This window comes from Rousettus aegyptiacus, unplaced genomic scaffold, assembly GCF_014176215.1.
Source record: "Rousettus aegyptiacus isolate mRouAeg1 unplaced genomic scaffold, mRouAeg1.p scaffold_m13_p_12, whole genome shotgun sequence".
In the NCBI taxonomy this organism is placed as follows: domain Eukaryota; kingdom Metazoa; phylum Chordata; class Mammalia; order Chiroptera; family Pteropodidae; genus Rousettus; species Rousettus aegyptiacus.
Window position 1 is genome coordinate 15,192,255 of NW_023416287.1, and position 22,280 is coordinate 15,214,534.

Below are 22,280 nucleotides of genomic sequence, written 5' to 3' on the forward strand. Positions count from 1 at the left end.
TACCCAAGCATTTGTTTATTTGTTTACTGCCTGTCTCCACAACTAGACCGCAGGCAGGCCTTTGCTTTTGTGGACTGTTATATGCATGCCCGGTACTTAGGACAGTTCCTTGCACCTAGCAGACATCCAATAAATATGTACTTAATGAAAACTTAATTAATATCCTTATTGTATTGCTCAACCCTCTATAATATCACTGTTAACTGATATGATCGGCTTCACCCCTTGGGATTAGGGTTTTTATTGTAGTTAAACGCTGATTTTCACTCCACCTCATGTATTCTGGGGATGTCCTGGAGGACCACTGCTATTTGATAACCCGCAGTTCTATTAGTCAATTGGGCTCTTTTCACAGACTGGCGCTGCTGGGACTCGGGTGCACCACCTAGAGGCTGAAAGGTGAAACGACTCAGAAACAGAAAGCCCCAGAAGAAGCCTTCTTGTTGGGAAGCAGGATACAGTCACCACAGCCATTATTTCCAAGGCATTTCCATCTGAGGATGGATTGAAAGAGGCTCTGATGATGTGGCCAGAATCAGTCTTTTCACACGTTCTGGATTCCGGTCAAAAGTCCAGGCTGCCCACCCCTTCCTACTATGTTCTCCCTTGCAGCCTTACTGCCCAGACTTCTGCCCTGCCCATTTTATTCAATCAAAAAAGTTCTCATAACTTAGAAAGTCAAACAAATTTTGTTCTTTCTCTCATGCTCCATAGCCCTAGGTGAATATTTGTTCATCTTCTGCCTAGTCGCTTTCTAGTTTCAGGCATTAAGAAGTCATAACAATTTTCTGCCTATAACATCTTTCCAAAGTCACTGGAAATTATTAAATCATCAAAACTAAAAGGCTCACTTACATTTTTCTTCCCAGAGATATTCTTCACGATGACTTCTTATGATAGAGAAGCAGTGGCCCACTTTAAGAGGAGGCTTCTTTCACTAATACCAAAATATCTTACTCATCTAGAAACTAAATATATAATTATTTGTTTATAGGTCAGCATCCATCAAGACGTGTCAAGACTTTTTTAAGGCAAGTTTCATACAATCCATTTCTATGTTCTAAGTTCTAACCCAGGTTTTTTTTTTCTGAAAATCTGGAACATTTAGAAGAAAGAAGACACTAACCTTTTCATCTTCTTCTAAGCTCAGGTGAGCTCTTGGAGTTTCCTAAAGAGCTAAAATCTGAATATAAAGATATCAGAGAGCACACGAGAAGGAAAATCAACTGTAAAAACAGCATAAGGAAAATGGGAATACTGGTAAGCTGACCCAGCACTGCAATCCTAGGAAAGAGGGCTTTGCAAGGTCATGTGTATAACTGAACTCCTCCATAATGCAGTGCAGCCTGTTAGAATATGACACAAAGAACATCTAAAGAGAGAGAAATACCATGTTCATAGATTGGAAGACAATATAGGAAGGTGGCCGTTCTCTCCCAAAGCTATCTCTAAATTCAGTGAAAAATCTGCCCCCAAAATTGTGACACATAGCAAGTTGATCTTAAAATTCATAAAGATGAATAAAGAGCAATGATAATTTTGAAGAAAGAAGAGAAGGAAAAGAAAGAAGAGAATGAGGATGAGAGGAACAATTTCCCTTACTACATATGAATAGTAATTATTCTTACAAGTCAACAATAAAAAGATTCAGCTTAAAAATGTGCAAAGGAAGTGAATAGAGATTTCTCCAAAGATTCACAATAGCCAATAAGCACAAGAAAAAACTGCTCACGATATTAGTCATCAGGAAAATGCAAATCAAAACCACAGTAAGATAGCATGTCACACCTATTAGGATAGTTATAATTTTTTTTTTAAAAAAAGGAAATTATCAAGTATTGGTAAGGATGTAGAAAATTGGAAGTTTCAGACATTACTGATGGTAATGTAAAATGGTGCAGCCAATTTAAAAATAGTATAGTGGTTCCTCAAAAAAGTTAAACAAAGGGTTACCACATGATCCAACAATTCCACTAGTAGATATATAGCCAAGAGAATTAGAAACATAAAGTCATACAAAAAACTTGCACATGAAAATTCATAGCAGCATTATTTACAATAGCCAAAAAGTGAAAAAACAAGTGTTCATCAACTAGTGAATGGATAAACAAATTGTGGTATAGCCATACAATGGAATATCATTTGGCCATAAAAAGCAATATGGTACAATATGGATACACCTTGAAAACATTACACCACATGTATAAAATATCCAGAATAGACAAATCTACGAAGACAGAAAGTAGGTCAGTAGTTGCCTAGGGCTGAAGGGATGAGGAGTTTAAAGGTGATAAAGAGTATGTAAATTTTATTTTAATTTTTTAAAACAGTAACTAACTATAAAGCTGTAGCAACTAAAATATGCAGTGCCAGTGTAGACAAAACACACACACACACACACACACACACACACACACACACACACACACAAAGGAAAAAGAATAAAGTGCTCCAAGCTTAAAGGAACTTGGTATAGGACAGAGTTGACATTACAGATCAGTGGTGAAATGGTTTTCTCAATAAATGGTGTTGTACGACTGTCTATACGAAAATTAAAATAAAATTTAAACCCTTATCCATGCCACTTACACACATTAATTTCAGATAAATTGAAGAAACTACGTGTAAAAAAAATTGAAACTTTAAGACTTACAGAGGAAAATATAGCAGGACAACTTTGTGATGTCATATTGTTCTAAATTAAAAATTCTGAAAGAACATATGATTCCACAAGGAAAGTAAAAGGGAAGTACATAGCTAACAAAGGATTGGTTTCTGGAATGTATAAAAACTTCTAGGATTAATTTGAACAACAGGCAAACTATACAAACAGTATAAAACTGTGCAAAAGATAGGAACCCGCAAGTTACAGAAAACACCAATGACGAATGCGAAAAATTCTCCAAGTCAAAGGAACACACATTAGAACAAGGAGGCACCACTACTCACTCTTCATATGTTAAGTTACAGTGAGAATGTGAAAAAATGGAAATTCTGATAAACTCTTGCTAGAAGTATGAATTAATAGAACTATTGTAGGGGGAAAAATTGGGCAGTATCTGGTAAATGTGCTCACACCATAATGCTCAGCTGTTCTCATTTCAGATCTGCACCTGGGAAAGGAGAAAAACACAAATGCACAAGGATCCACGAATAAGAGTGTTCTTTGCAGGTCTCCTTCTAACACTAAGTTCCTAGATGCCAAAGTTAGGGAAATAAAGAAGGAAAGTGGAGAATGTAGCTGCAGGTCAATATAGCAGTTCAAATAAATGAATCAGATCTCCGTGTATCGACACAGATAAATCTCAAAGATATAACATTCATTAAAATGGTTTGGAATTACATATGCAGTAAATGATGCATGTAAATTTTAAATATTCAAAACACTATGCCATTTCTGGGTACATATTTACATGTGTATTTTAAAATATGGAAAGAAAGGCTATACACCATCTTTGGTTGGTAATTATCTCTGAGGTAGGTGAGAAAGAAAGAATGGGGTGCCCATTTCTTTAATTCTATTTGTAACATTTTATTTTTCACCTAATTAATCCAAATATGGCAAAATATGAATGTTCATTAAATCTAGGTGGTAGACAAACGAGTGTTGTTCTAACATTCTCTATGATTTTCTGTATACTTTAAATAGCTCATCATTATTTTTTAAGAAAAAAATTACAATGGAGCCACAAGACTGGAGTCAGGAGACTAGTAAAAAATCTATAGCAATAATTCAGGAAGAAGATGGGGGCATGGACCAAGAGGGTTTCAGGAGGTGTGTGAAAAGTAGACAGAGTTGAGAGTAGGGGTCATTTAGTAGGTAGAATTCAGAGAACTTGATGACTCGTTATATAGAGTGATGGGGGGAACGAGGGAAGAAGGGAGAGAAAGGGAAAGAGAAAGTAAAAATTACTATACAAATGTCAGCTGGGGCAATTAGATGACTGCTTGATGGCTGCTGATTGAGTTAGAGAAGAGAAAAGAAGATGACTTGGGAAATAATAAATTAAGTTAGGGAAATGTTTGTTTTAAGATATCAGGCTAATAAATAGACCTCTGGCCTAGGGACGCATTCCAAGAGTGAACAGTTCTCAGAATGTAGTCAGTCAATGAAGACCTGGGACTGTATAAAGTAGAAAGGGGACAAAGAATGAAACCTAGGAGCACCCTGAAATGTAAGGTTTGGGGGCTGAGAGAAAAGAAGCGAGGTCAAAGGCAAACGAGGTTAAGTATGAGGCCCCAAGAACAAAAAAAAAGTGAAGGTTCCAAAAATGAATAGAGAGGTCACTCCATCAAGTGAAATCAAGTCCCCAAATTTCCAGTAAATACAATATACAGAAGTCGTTTCTGGCCTGGAAATAGGAGTCGAATTGTGGAAGAGTAAGTGAGGGTAAGAGAACTGTGTCAGCAAGTGTAGACACACACTACAAAATCAGACTGTCTGGAATCAAATCCCAGACTAATGTGCGCCTCTGAGCAAATTACCCAATCTCCCTACGCTTTCATTAGGTATTAATTTGTCTACTATTAATTTATCACAGGGTTATTGTACTAAATAAACTAATACTAGGTGAGTTAGCACATTCATTATATATTGTCACTATGTTGACAATAACCACTATATACCCGCGACTATTATAAAATATGGTTGAGACAGGGAGAGAGAAAAGATTGCAACTAGAAGAAGCATTGGGCCAAATGATGGTGGTTGGGTGAAAGATAATGACTGTGTTTAGAAGCTGATAGAAAATTGGTAGGGAAAGAGTTTGAACGTTCAATAGAAGGAGAAGAGATGATTGGTGGAGAGAGTTAACTGGGGAGACTGTGCGGGGTTGGGATTCAGAGCACAAATAGGGAACTGGCCTAATGCTAAAGGTAGTAAACCTCTCCTGTGGTAGAAAGACAAATGAATGCAGGTGAAGATACACTTGAAGGTGGGCAGAGTGAAGAATAGAAAGTTCAGAGTATCCATCTCTCTGATGGCTTTTATTTTTGCAATGACCTAGTCAGTCTATGAGGTTGTCTCTTCATTGCAGAAAAAGAGGGATATTGGAGATCTGAAGGTATTAGGTACCAATGAGAAAGGCGCTTTGGAGAACAGCAGAGAGACTCACAAAGTGAGGCAGATTTCTGGGTCACACTGGCAGCCTGGGGCGGGCTGAAGACCAGGAATTTGCAAGCCAGCAGGCACAAGCATCCAGGCATTCAAGAAAACACTGGTCTCCTGAGGTCTACCCAGAATTATCTGCCATCTGATAAGTGAGGAGACAGAGGAGCCAGCAAAACTCAGACCACCAGGTAGATGCCAATTGGCACCGAGCAAGTCAGCTGTTCCCAGGCACACAGTTGGCATTCAGTGGCAGGAGGGACATGGTTGCTGGGCAGGTGACCAAGGCCTGGAACTGAGGCACAAGGCCTGTGCACTGCCCTCACAAAGATGACCTGACTGTGAGTTCCAGAAAATTGAGCTGGGGGTGCTCAGTAGTCTATCCTACTACAAGTCAGGCTAACCCAAGAGCACTTATTTAATGACTTCTGTCTTTAGGATCTTCCAGGGGAGCCGGTTAAACATACAAATGCCCTCTCCCCATGCTTTGAGATTCAAAACCAGTAGATTGAAGATGGGAAACCTGCATCCCAACTTGCACCAGGTTTGGAAATCACTACTGCAGACACTGGGGCCAGCCTTTTCCCACTGGCAGGCATCAAGCTGTGCAAAGCCAGGACCCAGAGAAGGTTGGCAGATGGCCCCCCATTCCCAAGCCCTGAAGGACTGAGGGAGCTCGTAGACCCACAACTTCCTCCAAGACATTAAGGGGTTAAGCAAAGCGCTGGGAACCTGCATACTTTTATTACATTATAGGGATGTTATTGCATTATAAATAATGCCACAGGATGCATTATTTATACATTTAATATCAGGCTTGCTTATAAGTCAGATCTGTTCACTTTTAGATAAATACTCCGTCTGCAGCCCACCTCCAGCAGCCAAGCGCAGACGGAGAGTGGAGTATGCGGAGGGAGGGCAGACACATGTCAGAGACAGCAAAAGCCTTGTGATGGGAAGCAGATAATGTCTTTATGAAAACTAACAGATGGCTCTTTTGAAAGCCCTTTCAGTTCTCCTCTCTTCTGATAAGAGCGGGTAAGCAAGATACACTGGAGAGAGCTTCATGGGTTTGTACTTATTGTCCTAAGAGCCCAGAGGTAGGAGACAGAGAGGCCAAGAGCAGCAGGCGAGGTCAGGGGAGAGGGAGGGAAGGACGCCTGGTCCCTCGGCCTACTTGCTGCTGGTGAGGATCGGGGCACTGAACTGAGGCAGCGGGAGAAAGGTAGCTGCTTTTTCTCATTTGTTCAAGCATCTGTTCATTCAGAGTATTCGCTGTGACGGCTTTCTGGGTGTCAGCTCCTGAGTTAGGGGCTAAAAGAGATCCGAAGATGAATAAGATGAGGCGGGTCAAGGGATTCTCTGTCCGTGTTAAGATAAACCTACATAAATGTAACTGTGATCATGACATTGAGTGATCTACATTAGAAGCTAAGACAGAGTTATAGAGTTCAGAGGACAGTAAGCTAACTTAGCCATAAAAACTTTATTATCATGGCTATTATTGTTATTTTAGCTAAAAATAACTACTACATTTATGCGTCAACCGATCTAGCTCAAATACCATTTACTCGGTGCCATACTTTGTTCCAGGTGCCGGGGTGACAGCGGAGGCGAAGACAGACAGAGTCCCAGCCTCTCGGGACTCACACGCTGCAGGAAGACAGGGAACAAGTAAACCAACAGAATCATTGCAGATACTGAAAGTATAACAAGGAAATAAGCAAGAACAGAGCAAAGTAGGTCTGGGGTAGGAAGACTTCTCTTCAGAAGGAACATTTGAGCTACGACCTAAATGATGTCATGTGAAAGTGAGGGACGTGATTTAGGAGGAGGAAGGGTGGCTATGTTGAGACCCTAAAGGTGGGTAAAATTTGTACAGGTAGAATTGGAGAACAGGAGTTTTCCAGATGGTGGGAAACATGAACACAGGCACCAGCGGTAGAATCAGGTAAAGTATTGAAGCTTCACAATTAAGCTGGAAGAAAGATACCAGAATAGTGAGGGTGATCAGGTCGTCTAGGGGTCTTACTAGAGAGTCTGGAGGTCTGACCTGAGATATCTACACTTCACTCTTCTGGGAGAAGGGTATGGGGAGAGGGGCATGGGGAGAACAATCAAGTGTGGACCGTAAACAAATCTGGCGACTATGGCTAGGATGGATTGAAGAGTCAGGGGAAAGAACAGAGGATGGGAATTCATCAGAAATTCTTTATGTATTTGGGACGGAAAGCAGTAGCTTGGCAAGAATCTTTTCTAAACTTTTTTGCCTCACAGCTTTCAAAACTTAAAAGTCAGTGAGAGAGAGAGAGAATATATCAGCTCAGTGTCGATATCCTGGTTTCAATCACTGTACTGCAGCCATAGAAGACATTATCATTGGGGGAAGATGTGTGAGAACAGGGCCTACCTCAGGAGGTTCAGTTTTGCATCTGTCTTCGCTATAGATTTTTTATTTGGGTTTACCATTGAATCCCCAGGACTTAGCGCTGTGCCCAGCCTGGAATGGGTATACAGAGGATAAGAAAGGGGGTGGTGAGGAAAAACAGAAGAAAGAGAAGAAAAAAGAAAGAAGGAAGTAGGAAGGAAAGGAAAGAGGGAAGGAGAGAAGGAAAGAGAGAGGCCTCAGAAGGAACCAAACATGCCAACACCTTGATCTTGGGCATCTAGTTTCCAGAATTATGAGAAAATAAATCTCTGTTACCTAAGCTACCCATTCTGTGGCAATTTGTTTTTGTAGCCCTAGCACACTCAATACAGATCCCAACCATTGGGCCAAGGGTATATACTGAGAATATCCCAGAGGAAAGGACCTGAGAGAGGCAAAGCCTGGACCCAAGATACTGGAGAAGGAGGTGTCCACGTGCCTCAGGATGCCCCTCCTCTGGCCTCTGAAAATGAAACCACCAGAAGATCGGAGATGATGTGGCATCAGGGGCAAGGACACGCTTGGTACCGGATAAAACTTTGAGTCTCGGCCCTGCCACGTACTTGCTGTGTGACTTTAGACGAGTCATTTAATCTCTCCAGGACTCAGTTTCCTCATCTGTAACATGAAGACAGTAATAATATCCTTACAGGAATATTGTGAGAACTCAAACAGGATAAAGACTAGAAATCTGAGGCTAAAAAAATTGTTATGTATTCTTGGAAAAAGAGGGGAGGAGGAGGACAAATAGTCTTACTTTGGATTTTTTATAAAAAAAAAAAAAAATGAGTCCATGACTTTTAGGGTCACTACTAGTGCTCATTTGGCCACTAGCTCTGTGACCTTGGGAACTCCCTCAGCTTCTTTGAGTCTCGCTGTCCTTGTGGAGACATTAAGACCAATGTCTGCTTTACCTACCGCACTGGGGTGCATCTGAAGAGGGCATCAGGCGCACAAGATAGTACCCTACACAGAGAAGAATCGCCGTGGTGTTCAGCTCCAAACTCCTGCCTGCAATCTAAGCCCTAATCTAATTGGCAGAGAGCACGCGCATCCCTGGCTGACCTCCTGGCAAGGTGAGCCAAAACCTTCCCTCTAAGCAACACCACATTCTCTCCCCCAGTTGCCCCAAGCCTTGGGATCAGAGCCTTCCCTCAGCAAATCACGGTAATAAATATGTTCTGAAGCAACTCCAGCTCTTACAGCCTTAATAAATGGGTTGCCATAGTGGCAAATTCAGACGCAGAGAGCATCTTTTCAATAAAGGCTGAAAGGGTTATTAATAACGTTAATGTAGTGCCTCACAGTCGCAGGCCCACAGAGAGGGCCTCTCGCCCGCCTCCCCCAGCCCAGCCCTTCTAGGACTGGCCAGCAAAGACTGTCTAGCTATGGTCACTGAGGGGCTGTGACATGTGAGAGACAGAAACCCCACAACTGGAGCGAAGTGGCTGCAGGCAGGTCCAGCAGGACTCTTCACAGGAGTTCACAAGGGGGCACACTTCCCCATCTGACCATCTGACTACCTTCCCATCACCCACTTCCCATGGGCCCTGAACAGTGCAGCTGCATTGCAAGGAGGTTGAGAGGACACACTTTCAAGGTGGAAGACCTGGGCTCACATCCCAGCTGAGTTCTTCTCCATGTCCTCCCAGGCTGCACTATTTAAAAGTGAAAAGCTCCTGGCACTCTCTATCAACTTACTGTGATTATTTATTTCCCAAAGCATTCGTGGTCATCAGAGCAACTCATCAAATATTTCCAGCTCTCCAACTCCCAGACCTGTGGCAAAGCTGGATCCCTTCTGCTGGGTGGGGCCAACAAATTCCGAGCAGAAATAACACATGTTACTTCTGGGCCAAACATTTAATTGTTTATATGCGACGATTAAAAAATCCTCTTTTCCTTTGCACACATTCAAAATTGTGGCTGCCTCACTGGCCTGGGTCTCCAAATGACCGATATAGCAGAAGGACACAAAACATAGGCAGAGGTCATAAACTTTTTCAGGCTTTGAGAGCCAGACGATTTCTGTTGCAACTTTTCGACTCTGTCACTGTGACGTGAAAGCGGGCCTGGGCAATGCAGACACAGGTGGGCAGGACCGTGGTGCAATCAAACTTGATTTGGCCATAGCTGGCTGAGCCTTGTTTTAACATGAAGATTTGTTGCTTTAAGCCTGTCCTGACTGATAGGCCCTTATCCCCTCCTGTATTGTTCATTCTCTTAGTACATTTGTTATCCATCTTCTCCAAGTATAATGTAAGCACAGTGAGGTCAGGAGTCTACCGCATCCCCAAGTAAGGTCAGGAGTCTACTGTGTCCCCAAGTACACAAAAGTGTCTGCAGTAGAATGGATGCTCAATAAATCTTCTTAAATAAATGTTAGATCATTAGCGGGGTGACCATAAGTAAGTCAGTTAACCTCCTTGAGCCTTGGTTTATTCAATTTGTGATAGAATAATAGGAAGAATAATAGGCTCCATGCCACCACGTTGTTGAGGATGCTACGTGGAATAATTCATGTTAAGTGTGGGACATATGAGTGCTCCCTAGGTGGTAGATGATGTTTTTGTCACATCTGGAACAACAGCCTGCTCAGTCCAACTCCAAAGCCGACTCCGCCTACCTATCCTCAGGCTTCTCCTCTATAAAATGGGGGTGCTGAGAGTCAATGTTAATTAATTTGAGTGTGAAGCTGCACACAGAAAGATATCTTCCTGTGGATATACTCTCTAAATCAGGAATTGACAAACAACCGCCCGGGGGCTAAGTTTACTGGCTGTCTGTTTTTATAAATAAAGTTTTATTGGAACTCAGCCATGCTCATTTTCTTATGTATTGTCTATAGCTCCTTTCACACTACATTAGTAGTGATGAGTAGTTGCAACAGAGGCTGTAATGTCCTCAAAGCCTATAATATTTACCATCTGTCCTTTTACAGAAAATGTCACCAACCTTTGCTCCAAATGATCATGGAATCGAGAAGCACAAGGGAAGCTGTCTTATTGTTCCGAGCTTATGTTTGTATAGCTATGTATCAAGATCCAAGAGTTTGTCATTTCTCTTTCCATTTTATTATATTGTCTCCCACGTGGCCAATTATAACTTCATCTAATAGGAAAATCATATAATTTACATTTCTCCACTCTCTATCAAGGATACTGAGAATTTAGCACAGTATACCATTCATTCATTTACCACTCACTCATTCATTATACAAATATATGTTAAATTATTACTCTGTGGTGGTGACTATAACAGACATGATTCCTGCCTTCACAGGGCTTATAGTGCATAGCACATAATAGTTACTCAACAAATATATGTTGAATGAACTTATTTCCCAAATACCTGTTGGAATTTAGATTCACTTGACCATGCTGTTTGCTGTCAAGGAAGCACTGTGGGCAGAAATCCCTTGAGAAGCAACTAGAGATCAAAAAAATCCCCTCATCCTTATTGCCCACAAGCTCTATGATCTTGGACAAGTCATTTAAACTCTGCGAACTTCAACTTTTCCCCTATGCATTGGCACCGTATCCATAACCCGCGCAAATGCCACAGGGCTAACATGAGATTGTGCAGCCCCCGGTGCTAGGTCTGGCATTTAGAAAGTGCCAAGATAATAACCAGCAATAATAATGGCTAATATTTACTCCATGTCAAGTCAGTGCCACACAGCTTTGGGTACTTCATATATGTCAACTCATGCAATGTTTACAACCAGCCTGTGAGGTAGGAACCATGATCACCCCTGGGTTATAACTGAGGAAACTGGTAAAGAAAGGTTAAGTAACTGACTCAGAGTCCCACAGCTACTAGGCAAATAGTCAGCCAATGAGTGTCCAATAAATCTTACCTGGCTCCCTCTCTTCCTCCTCATACCTGCTAAAGAACTTTTCCTTAGTTTAACATGGCGGCTGGTTCCAGTGGTCCCTCTTCCTCAAGTGTTTTTCTTTAATAACAAAATCCAGAATCTCACCAGACAGCACATCCAGCTCACTCCCAGCTCCAGTGGTTTTAAACTGGGTTCTCCAGATGCTGAGGTCCTGTCCAGATACCCCTGAGGACATTGTGGGACAAAGAGGAGCCACTAGGGTTCTCATTTCCATTTCACTTTGTGTCCCACAAGGACCATGAGCTTCTCTGCCTTTCGGAAAACCTACAGAATATCAACACATTCCCTGAGTCTTCTGGGCTCCGTCTTCTGTAAGGGCCACTAGCCTGGCCTTGGACATATTTCTGCAATTTGCTCAGTAACTGGAATGTGGTTTGTTGAGACCTAGAGCCCTCTGGGGACATTTACAGATGCCACCCTTCTCCTAGTGACCTCAGACATCATGGACTTCAGTCCCACTTAACTGTCATGTCATCAGAGAGTGAGCACCCCATGACAAAAAAAGGCCCAAGAGATGAATATGGAGCTTCCAATACTGTGTGTGATATTAGGCAAGCTGTTTACCTCACTTTGCCTCAGTTTCCTTCTCTGTAACCTGCAGGCAAGAGCACCAACCTGGGAAAAGTACCGTTAGCAGTTGGAGGAGTGCCTAGCATGATGCCTGGTGTGAGCATGACTAAATGGAGGTGGTGGCGAAGGCGGCAGTTAAAGCGCACACTTCTGTTAAAATTTTCCCTTCAGTGCCATATGTGGTACTATTAAAGGTAAAGATAATAATAACAATAACACTCGCTAACACTGAGTGAATGTCCTCTCTATGCCACACACTATGCTAAGCCCTTTGTACAGCACCTTCTGTTTTTCCCTTCATGGCAACCCTTTGAGGTGGCCGCACTTGTGGTTCTGCATGAAATCGCAGCACAGAGAGGCCAAGCAATATGTCCAAGTCGCACAGCCAATAGGTCCCAACGCTGGCGTGCAAACCCAGGCCGCTCCTGCTCCAGAGCTAAAGAGCCAGTCCACAATTCTACACCACCTCATGGACTTGTCCCCTCCCAGGACCCTCCTTGTCCCACCCTCCTGGGATTCCAGCCTCCTCAGGACCCCCAGGACTCCTCATGTCCATCCTGGTACCCTCAGCCTCCTCCCCCTGCTTCCTGAGCTGATGCCCGCAAAGTGACCTAATCCTTTGCAGAGCCCCCGCAAAGCCCTCAGCCTGACCCCCACATAATGAAGGGAATTAATATGGCCGAGCCTCCAGCCCAGCCGAGCCACTTCCCAGCAGCCCCGGCCAGGCCTCTAATTGATTAGGCCATAAAGCCTGGGCACTAAATTGAAAGGAGCTGCACTAATTCTCTTTTATGTTAAATTTCTGTCTTTCCCCTTTATCGAATCCCCCGCCCAATGTCCCTTTCCCTCCCCATCATGGGCTTGCTGTGGGCCTGTTTTTTCCGTGCACAGATTAAGTACCTAATCAAAATCTTGTCTCCCCTAATGGCATAAAATTGAAAGATAGATATTGCACTTTACACAGCTGATTAAACACTCGAATGTGGCTAAATGCTTAAAGGGCTTGTTACATTAACTAACTCTGTCATCTGCCCACTGTCTTATAATTGTGTGTGCTCGAGCTGCTTCAGGGGAAGCACAGCAGAAAGACTCTCCAGACACCTCCTCTTTGGTAGAAACCCCCACCTCCCTCCCTGGGGCCTCCTGCTCCAGAGCTGAGCTGGGGTATAGGGAGTCAGAGCCCGGGAGTGGCCACCGTGCTCCCCTCTGGCCTTGGGTGGCAGGGACAGGGAGAGCAGATGGCCCCTTCGAGCCAACTCAGTGAGTGCCTTCCCCTTCCACTGCGGCAGACCCGTCCCACCCCTCTCTCCCCACACCCCACCAGTGCCTGGCCTCTTGTCTCCAAGAGTATAAACTCCCAGAGGGAGAGGCCCTGAGTGCGTGTGGCCGGAAGTGTCCTCATCATTTATTTTGCTTTGCCTGTCGAACCTTCTGATCCCTCTCCCTATCCCCCTCCATGTCAAATCCACCTGTTCTTTGAACACAAGGAACCTCAAAGGCTATGACCATGGAATATGGGAATATGGCAGGCAGTGGGGGCGGGATGAGGAAACTATGTGACGCCCTGCCTACCTCCTGAATCTGTGTCGCTGTCTTAACTCAGCACGGGCCACTCTGGGGCTTTAGCTGTGTGGTTGACGAAGTGTATTTGTCAGGGTTCTTCAGAGAAATGCAGCAGATAAGATGCATATACACTAAGTCCTTACTTAATGTCATCAATAGGTTCTGTAACTTTAAGCTAAACAACATGTAATGAAACAAATTTTACTATAGGCTAATTGATACAAACGCAAGATCCCATGGCATCTCATCAACATTGTAACAAAAGGTTGTTGAACGAAATGCTGTTGAACAAAACAACGTTATTCAAGGAACTGCTCTGTGTGTGTGTGTGTGTGTGTGTGTGTGTGTGTGTGTGTGTGTGTGTGTAATGAAATTTATTATAAGGCATTGCCTCACATAATTATTGAGGCTGGTAAATTCAAATCTGTAGTGTGGGCCAACAGGCTGGAGACCCAGGAGTGCTAGTTATGAAGTCAAAAGTCCGTCCGCTAGAGAATTCCCTCTTGTTCAGAGAGCCCAGGTTTTTTTGTTCTAGTCAGCCCTTCATCTGATCAAACGAGGCCCATCCACATTAAGGAGAACAATCCGTTTTTACCCAAAGTTTACCTATTTAAATGTTAATCTCATCCAAAATCATCCTCTATTTAACACAAAACTAACCATCACACAGGAGGTGAGACATGCAGAGGAAACTGACCTATCTAAGTTTCCACAGCAAATTAGTGTAGGACTAGACTTGAACCAAGTTGCCCTGACCCCCACCCTTGGTTCTCACCGCTGTGGCTCACTGTCAGGGGAGGAATGACGGGGACAGGCTCACTGCTCAGGTAGTGGAAGGCAGTCTTTTCTGTGACAGCTTCCAACCAAGAAGAAAAGCATGTTTCACAAATGCATAATAAACATGGGGAAATTCGTAGCATAACAGTTAATGGAAAGTGTGGACTCGAGTTGGTTCAGACCCTGGTTTGATCCTCGCTCCAGCTACTTGTCTTCTCAGAGTCCCTGGCAAATTTCTTAATCATTCCATGCTTCCATTTCTTCATAGGTAAAATGAAGATGCCGGCAGGCATCCAACAAGTACGTACTGAACACCATCGATATGCCAAGTTCTGAGCTAGGTGGGGGCACTTTACAGTGAAAACACAAGCCATTTCTGTCTTCATGGAGCTTACAATTGAGAAGAGAAGAAAGGCAAGAATCTTTAATTATTAAACAAGCAAGAAAATTACAAATTGTAATATGTGCAATGTGTGCAAAAACTAACAAATGTCCAGCCACCTGGATATTAAGAGAAAGAGACCTGACAAGGTAACAAAGCAAGGGGTCAGCAAGTCTAAGGAGTCCAAGCCAGGACTAAGCTATCACAGGCCAAGGCGGCTACAGAGTGGAGAGCTGGGAATGTCTTGCCTTTGCATCCGTTTTGTTCTATGACCCTGGGCATTTGTCCTCAATCAGAGCCACGACGATGATATAGGAAACACAACACAGGGCCGTGGTGATGATCCAATGACAGAATGTTTGTCCTGTACCTGCCTCAGCAAAGACTGGGTGCCCAAGACCCAGAAGCTCAGCCTCGAACTCATTCAAACCTGCTCCAGGTAAGGTTCATATTTAAAGTACACAATTTGTAAGTTTTGACATATGTGTACACCGGTGAAATCATCACCACAATGAAGGAAATAAATATCTGCATCACCCCCAAGTTTCCTCCTGCCCCTTTCCATCTCTTTCCCACTCTGTCACTAGGCAACCACAGATTTGCTTTCTGTCATTATGTTAGTTTGAATTTTCTAGAGCTTTATATAAACAGAATTATACAATATGTACTCTTTTTTTGTTTGGTTTTTCACTTATAAAAACTTGTTATACATATCAATAGTTTATTCCTTTTTATTGCTGAATAGTATTCCCTCATATGACTATATCACAATTTGTTTATCCATTTTACCTATTTATAATCATTTGGATTGTTTCCAACTTGGAATTATACAAATAAAGCTGCTATGAACATTTGTGTACAAATCTAAGTCAAAAATCTAGATGTGGAATAGCTAGAATTCATGGTAGGTGTATGCTTAACTTTTGAAGAAACTGCCAGACTGTTTTTTAAAGTGACTGTATCATTTTCATTAGCACCAGCAATATATGAGAGTCTCAGTTCCTTCATATTCTTACCAGCACTTAGTGTAGTCAGCCTTTTTAATTTTAGACACTCGAATTGATATGTAGTAATGTTCTCATATGGTTTTAATTTGCATTTCCCTACTGACTAGTGATTTTGAGCATCTTTTTATGTGCTTATTTGCAATCCATTTATCTTCCCTGGTGAAGTTTCTATTCAAATCTTTTGCTCAATATAGAGTTTTGAGAGTTCTTCGTATATTTTGGATACAACCCTTTTAGCGGATATGTGTTTTGCAAAGCTCTTCTCTGCATTTGTGGCTTGTCTTTTCATTCTCTTGACAATGTCTTCTGAAAATTAGACGTTTTTAATTTTGATGAAGTTTTATCCATTTGTTCTTTTATGAATCATGCTTTTAGTATCTTATCTAAGAAATCTTTGCCTAACCCAAATTCACAAAGATTTTCCCCTGTTTCCTGCTAGAAGTTTTATAGCTTCATGTTTTACATTTAGATCCATGACCCATTTTAAGAAATTTTTTGTATACTATTGAAGGTATGGATGAAGATTTATATTTTTTGCATATTGATATCCAAATACTCCAGCACCATTTGTTAAAAAGATTACCTTTCTTCCATTAAATTACCTACAGTTTTGTCAAAAATCAGTTGTCCAGATATGTATGAGTCTAATTCTGTATTCTCTAATTTTGTTACCTTTATCTATTTATCTATCTTAATGCCAAGACTTATGAGTTGGTTACTGCAGCTTTACAATAAATCTTGAAATCAGGTGGGATATGCCCTCAAATGTTGTTCTTTTTTTCCCCCCAAAGTTATTTGGCTATACTAGACCCCTTAGCATTTCCATGTGAATTATAGAACTACTGTGTCCATTTTGACCAGAATTGTGTTAAATCTATAGATCACTTTGGGAAAAATTGACTTCTTAACAATATTGAATCTTCTGACCCATGAACAAGGTATATCACTTTATTTATTTAGATTTTCTTTTCTTTTTCTTGACAATATTTTGTAGTTCAGTTTATATAGATCTTTTATATCTTTTGTCATATTTCTTCATAGTACTTCATATTTTAATTCTAGTGTAAATGTTATTGCTTTTTAAATTTCAATTTATGATTATTTTTTTACTAATATATACAAATACAACTGATTTCTATGTATCAATCTTATGTCCTGCCACCTTACTAAACTCACTTGTTAGTGCTCATAGCTTTTTTTGTATATTTAATGGATTTTAAAATATAAACAACATATCATCTGTGAATAAAAATTGTTTACTCCTTCTTTTCCAATCCAGATGTCTTTTATTCCTTCTTGCTTAATTGCACTTGCTAGAATCCCAGTACAATGTTGTATATGTTGTGTTTTAATTTTCGTTTTGTTAAAAATATTTTCTTTCTCCTTTGACCCATGGTTTACTTAGGAGTGTGGTATTTTGTTTCCAAATATGGGGGATTTTGCAAAGATCTTTCTGCTATGAATTTCTGACTTAATTCCAATTTAATTCCACTATGAAAAGAGAAGATATCATGAATGGCTTGGATCCTTTTAAATTTACTGAGACTTTAAATTAGTTTGATGGCCCAGAATATGGTCTATCTTGGTAAATGTTCCATGTGCACTTGAAAAGAATGTGATTTCTGCTGTTTTGGGGTGGAGTGTTCTATAAATAAATGCAAATTAGTTCAAGATGAGAATGGTGAGGATGGGAGCATCCCAAAATAGCAAGATCCTGAGTCCCTGAGTCATACTTGGAGAAAAGCTGCCCAGGAAAGACACAGACCAGCAACTTCATCACTGGACTTTGTGTACATGAGACATAAACTTTTATTACTTTACATCATTGAGATCTGGAGTTTCACTCGTCACTGCAGCACAGAGTAGCCTACTCTCATACAGGGCCTCGCTCTTGAAAGATATTATTTTAATACCTCCCTTTCTCCAGTGGAATACACAGTGAAATGTAGGAAGGGAGCAAAGTGTCTTTTTCTCATTGGAATCCTATAAAATTAGCAGTGGCCAGAACTATCTTGTTTAAACATCTCTCTACTCTTCTCACACAATCTAGTCTCTCAATTTTATGCAAAATGGATTTTATCAATAATCTGCTCATGATAATGGCAGGATGTAGATGCAACACTCAGCCCTGGGAGAAATTTATGAAGGGATAAACTGATACCTTGAATCCCTCGGGGGCACCTTATCAATATATGCGAGCTGTTACCTTTCACTCTCTTCTCTGACTTTATCCCAGAATGGGTTTCCACAATGGCCCCTTTTGTTTGAAGAGCGAATAAATGAATGATTGAATAAATGGATGGATGGCTGAATGAATTTGGTATGACTAAGTTGTCTACGAGAATCTTCCTAAACATGAGTTTGAAAGGTCCCAGTCATCTGCTAGGTGATAAGGTAAAACATTACATATCAGCCCTATCTGAAGTCAAAGAAAGAATTGGACACTCCTCTGTTCCCAGAAAGGGAAAGGTGGGCTCCCCAGCAGCCATGTTTAGGGATCGACAGCAGAATATTTTCACCAAATCAGGGCTTTAGCCCTCTGTTATGAGACAATCAAACTTGTTCCAATCCCTGTTGATCCACAGGACAAGGGTAAGTGACTCCCTGATTGGCTGATCTCTCCCTAGTTTCATGTAAATGGGGTCACCAGTGGACTCTTGTCCAAAGCTGTAATGGGTGAGATAGATTTCAGAGATCCCACAACCCTTACATTCAAGAATTCTCTCCAAATTATGGTTCCTGCCCAGTGCCGAGCTATGAGAGTCTGTATGGAAAACCCTTGGGGCAGAAACTCATCTCCTATAATATGGCAGACTAAGTATTAGAATTAGTTTCCCTGCTAACAATAACTGGGTCAAATATATTTTGTAAATTTTCCTAAAAACCATGAAAGAAATTATCAGGACAAAATCTAAAAAAAGTTGGACCCCAGAGAGGTGTAGAATACCCAAGAGACTTTTGCCCTGAAGTTATTTGCCAAACCTGGACACTTTGAGCTTCCATTTTCACAGCCTCATGGAATGTGGGGGGGCCAAAGACAAAGCCCAAAGCTTACTCAAAGTAGGTTATGAGTCTGTTAGAAGACCTTCCTCCATTACATGGAGGCCCAAATGGTCCATGAAATGGTAAAACAAAAGTATGCTGTCCCCTGTGCCAACCCTTTACAACCCCAGAAGACCAAAACAAAAAGACGCCCAATATGAGTAGAGCGTGGGGTGGTTAAGAGTCAGAAAAAAGTTGCACTATGAGCCAGCCAGCGAATTTGCAGCTCCAAGTAAATCTCCCAGTGGTCCAAAAAGAAGAAGAAAAAACCTATAAGCCATAATTTTAATGCATACTGATCTGAAATTGGTTGTGTCCCTGGGGACATGGCAGAATCATACACAAATATTCTCTGAAGGAATACGCCTAGGCCAATCTAGGCTACAAATATTCTCCGAAAATAATTTGCCTACAGAATACCTGGGATTCCCCACATGCTAGACCAGAAGCTGCAACTAACCCCACATAACTGGGTTATGTCTCTTCTACCTCTCAGCCAGCATGGGATTGACAGAGCCAGGCTGAGGTTGGACTCCAGTTTGTCTCTGATTCATGAGGAAGAGGTTTGATAGAAAGTTATAGTGACAGCAAGTTCGGAGGAAGATAATTAAAACCACCCCAGATAGCACCATTCTGAATCTCCCTCGAGTATTTCATAAGCACCAATTACTTAAATGCAATTGATATGCTGATTACAAATCGTTCTTATTTATTGATTAAGATAATACGCAAATCTTGGTTAGCCTAATTCCAGTTACTATATATACTCAAAGGTAAGAAACCTACATCCATGAAAATATCATCAATAATTATGTTTCCACACTAAGTCAAACTTTTTGATGCAAATCTGTCCTATGAATGTGTGTCTTAGAATGTATACTACTTTTTACACCATTGACAATACACACTTGTCCTAATTTCATAGTCCCTTTAAGAAAGCATTTTAGGTTTGCTTTTAAGCAAACCTTAATACTAAGACTTGAGTGCAAGTTATTTATTTAGAAGGAGATTTAAAAAAATATTGTGAGAATGGGGAAAGTGAGACAGAAATGGGGGGAAGCTGATAAAGGTTGTGTTGATAAATAATACAAACAGGGCTCAATTCCATAGGGATTCCTTTGAGAGACTGCTGTGAGCACTGTTCAGAGTTGTCCTACTGAGGGGGAAAACCTGGGGTATTTTTCCACCAACTCCCATTTCTCATTGGCCGAGGTTTGTTCCAGGGACATTAACTCCTTGAGACCTCTGACCAGCCCCTTTTGCAGGCCAAACCATTCTCTAAAGCAAGATACATCCTCCAGCAGAGAGAAACCGGAAGCTGGAGTAGACCAAAGGGGTATGGACAGGACACCAACCATATCTACATAACACTCATTCACTAGAGTAAATGGTCTACCAGGGGACATCCTCCAACATTAGCCCAGCTGGTCTCACATCAACCAAAGGAGGAACTTAATGTGTGCTAGTCACTCTTTCATTCATTCACCCAACCAAAAATTACTGTGCCACCACTATGCTCTAGGAACTCTGCAAGGCACTGGGAGTGGAGTAGGGACTGGACAAGCATGTCCTCCGGACTCAAGTTTCTTACAATCCAGCATATGCTCTTGAAGCTCCTTCACTTCTATTTCATATGATGAACATCGATGCTAAATGGCATCATGGTTAAGATTCTGGGCCCTGGAATCAAGAAGACCATGGTTCCAAGTGACCTTGGGCAATTTACGAACTTCATAGAGATTCATTTTGTTTATCTGTAGAATAGAGATGCGGCAACCGTTGGGAAGGCCAAGGGCAACAATTGACATAGAACATTTGACATAACACCTGGCAATCAGTACTAGATTTGCTGAAGAGGGGGAGAAGGAAGAAGAGGAAGAAGATCTAGTACCTACTTTCAGGGACTCAGAAGCTAGAAGGAGACAGAGACACAGTAACCGTCCATTATAAAATCATACAGCTATGCACTGACCCAGGTACTGTTGCTGTGTACAAAGCAACTCAAAATGTCTTGGCAGAAAGCAGCCATTTGATTATTCTTGTGGATGATATGGGTCAGGAATTCATGCAGGAGCTCAACTGGAATGGCTAGAAGAATGAGGATGGCTGCAGGAAGAAACTTCTAGAGCACGGTTTGGCCGACTTCAGTCCATGAACTAAATCCGGCCATGCCCGTTCATTTATGTGTTTTCTACAGCCATTTTTGAATGATGACAGCAGAGTTGAATAGTTACAGCGGAAACTGTATGGCCTGCAAAGCCAAAATGTTTATTGTCTGGCCTTTTACAGAAAAGCTTTGCTACCCCATCACTTGGAAGCATTTTCTTCACATGATTGGCAGCTGATGCTGACTGTCCATTTGGACCCCAGCTGCACTGTCAGTTGGAACAGTACATGTGACTTCTCCGTGTGGCCTCTCACCGTGAGCTAATTGGGGCTCTTTTCCAGCATGGTGGCTGGGTTCTGAGACCAAGCACCCCAAGAAAGGAAGGTAGAAGCTGCATGGAACTCTCTGATCCAGCCCCAGAAGACACATTGAATCACCTCTACACTATTCTAGTGACATGCCCATCAAAACATCCATCCAGGTTCAAGAAGAGAGGACATAAACCTCACCACTGGCTGGAAAGAATAGCAAAGTCACATTGTAAAGGAGCATGTGGGATGGGAAATATAGTTGCTGCCTTCTTTGTCAAATATAATATTCCGTATATAGGGGTTTTAAAAAAAAAATGGACAAGAACAAAGGAAGATGCTTTTCCAGAAAGCTTCCTCTTAAACTGGTTGACTCTTGAGCTGAGGCTAAAAGCATAAAGGAGACTAAGCCAGGCCAAGGTTTCCTTTAATGATGTTCAAACCTGCTCCATAACCACATAGATTCAGGATACCTTCCTGGGGGAGCATGCCCCCAAAAACAGGCAGGGGAGAGGGCACCCAAATACGGGTGGGGTCCTCCAGTCCCAAAGGATTCCTGGGAGACTATGTGAGATGACGAAGTAAAACAGACCAGGACAGATGCCAGCTATGTGGATTTAGACTTACAGGGACGAGGGAGATCAGTGTGGCACTGTACCCAAAATGTACATATATATGTTATAGTTATTTATATAACTATGTATAGTTATATATACATATATATAGTTAACTATATAACTATGAAGTCATATAGTTAATGACTTTGCTATATGTAGCAAAGAACAACAACTAATATTTGTTGAGCCTTTACTGTGGACTGAGCACTGTGCTAAATTCTTCCCATGTGGTATTTGATTTAATGCTCCCAAAATTCAGTAAGGATTTTTGTTTTCATTTTTTTTACATTTGTTTTGTTTTGCTTTGCTTTGTGTAATATTGAATGATTTTTTTTTAAAGACATTTGTTTCAAAGCAAACATATCACACAGGCCAAGACTGTCTCCAGCCTTCATCCCACATTAGGACGGGTTGCCTCCAGCTAACAGGAATAGGATGCCACTCTGACAGTGCCATGGTATATTTCCTCCTGTG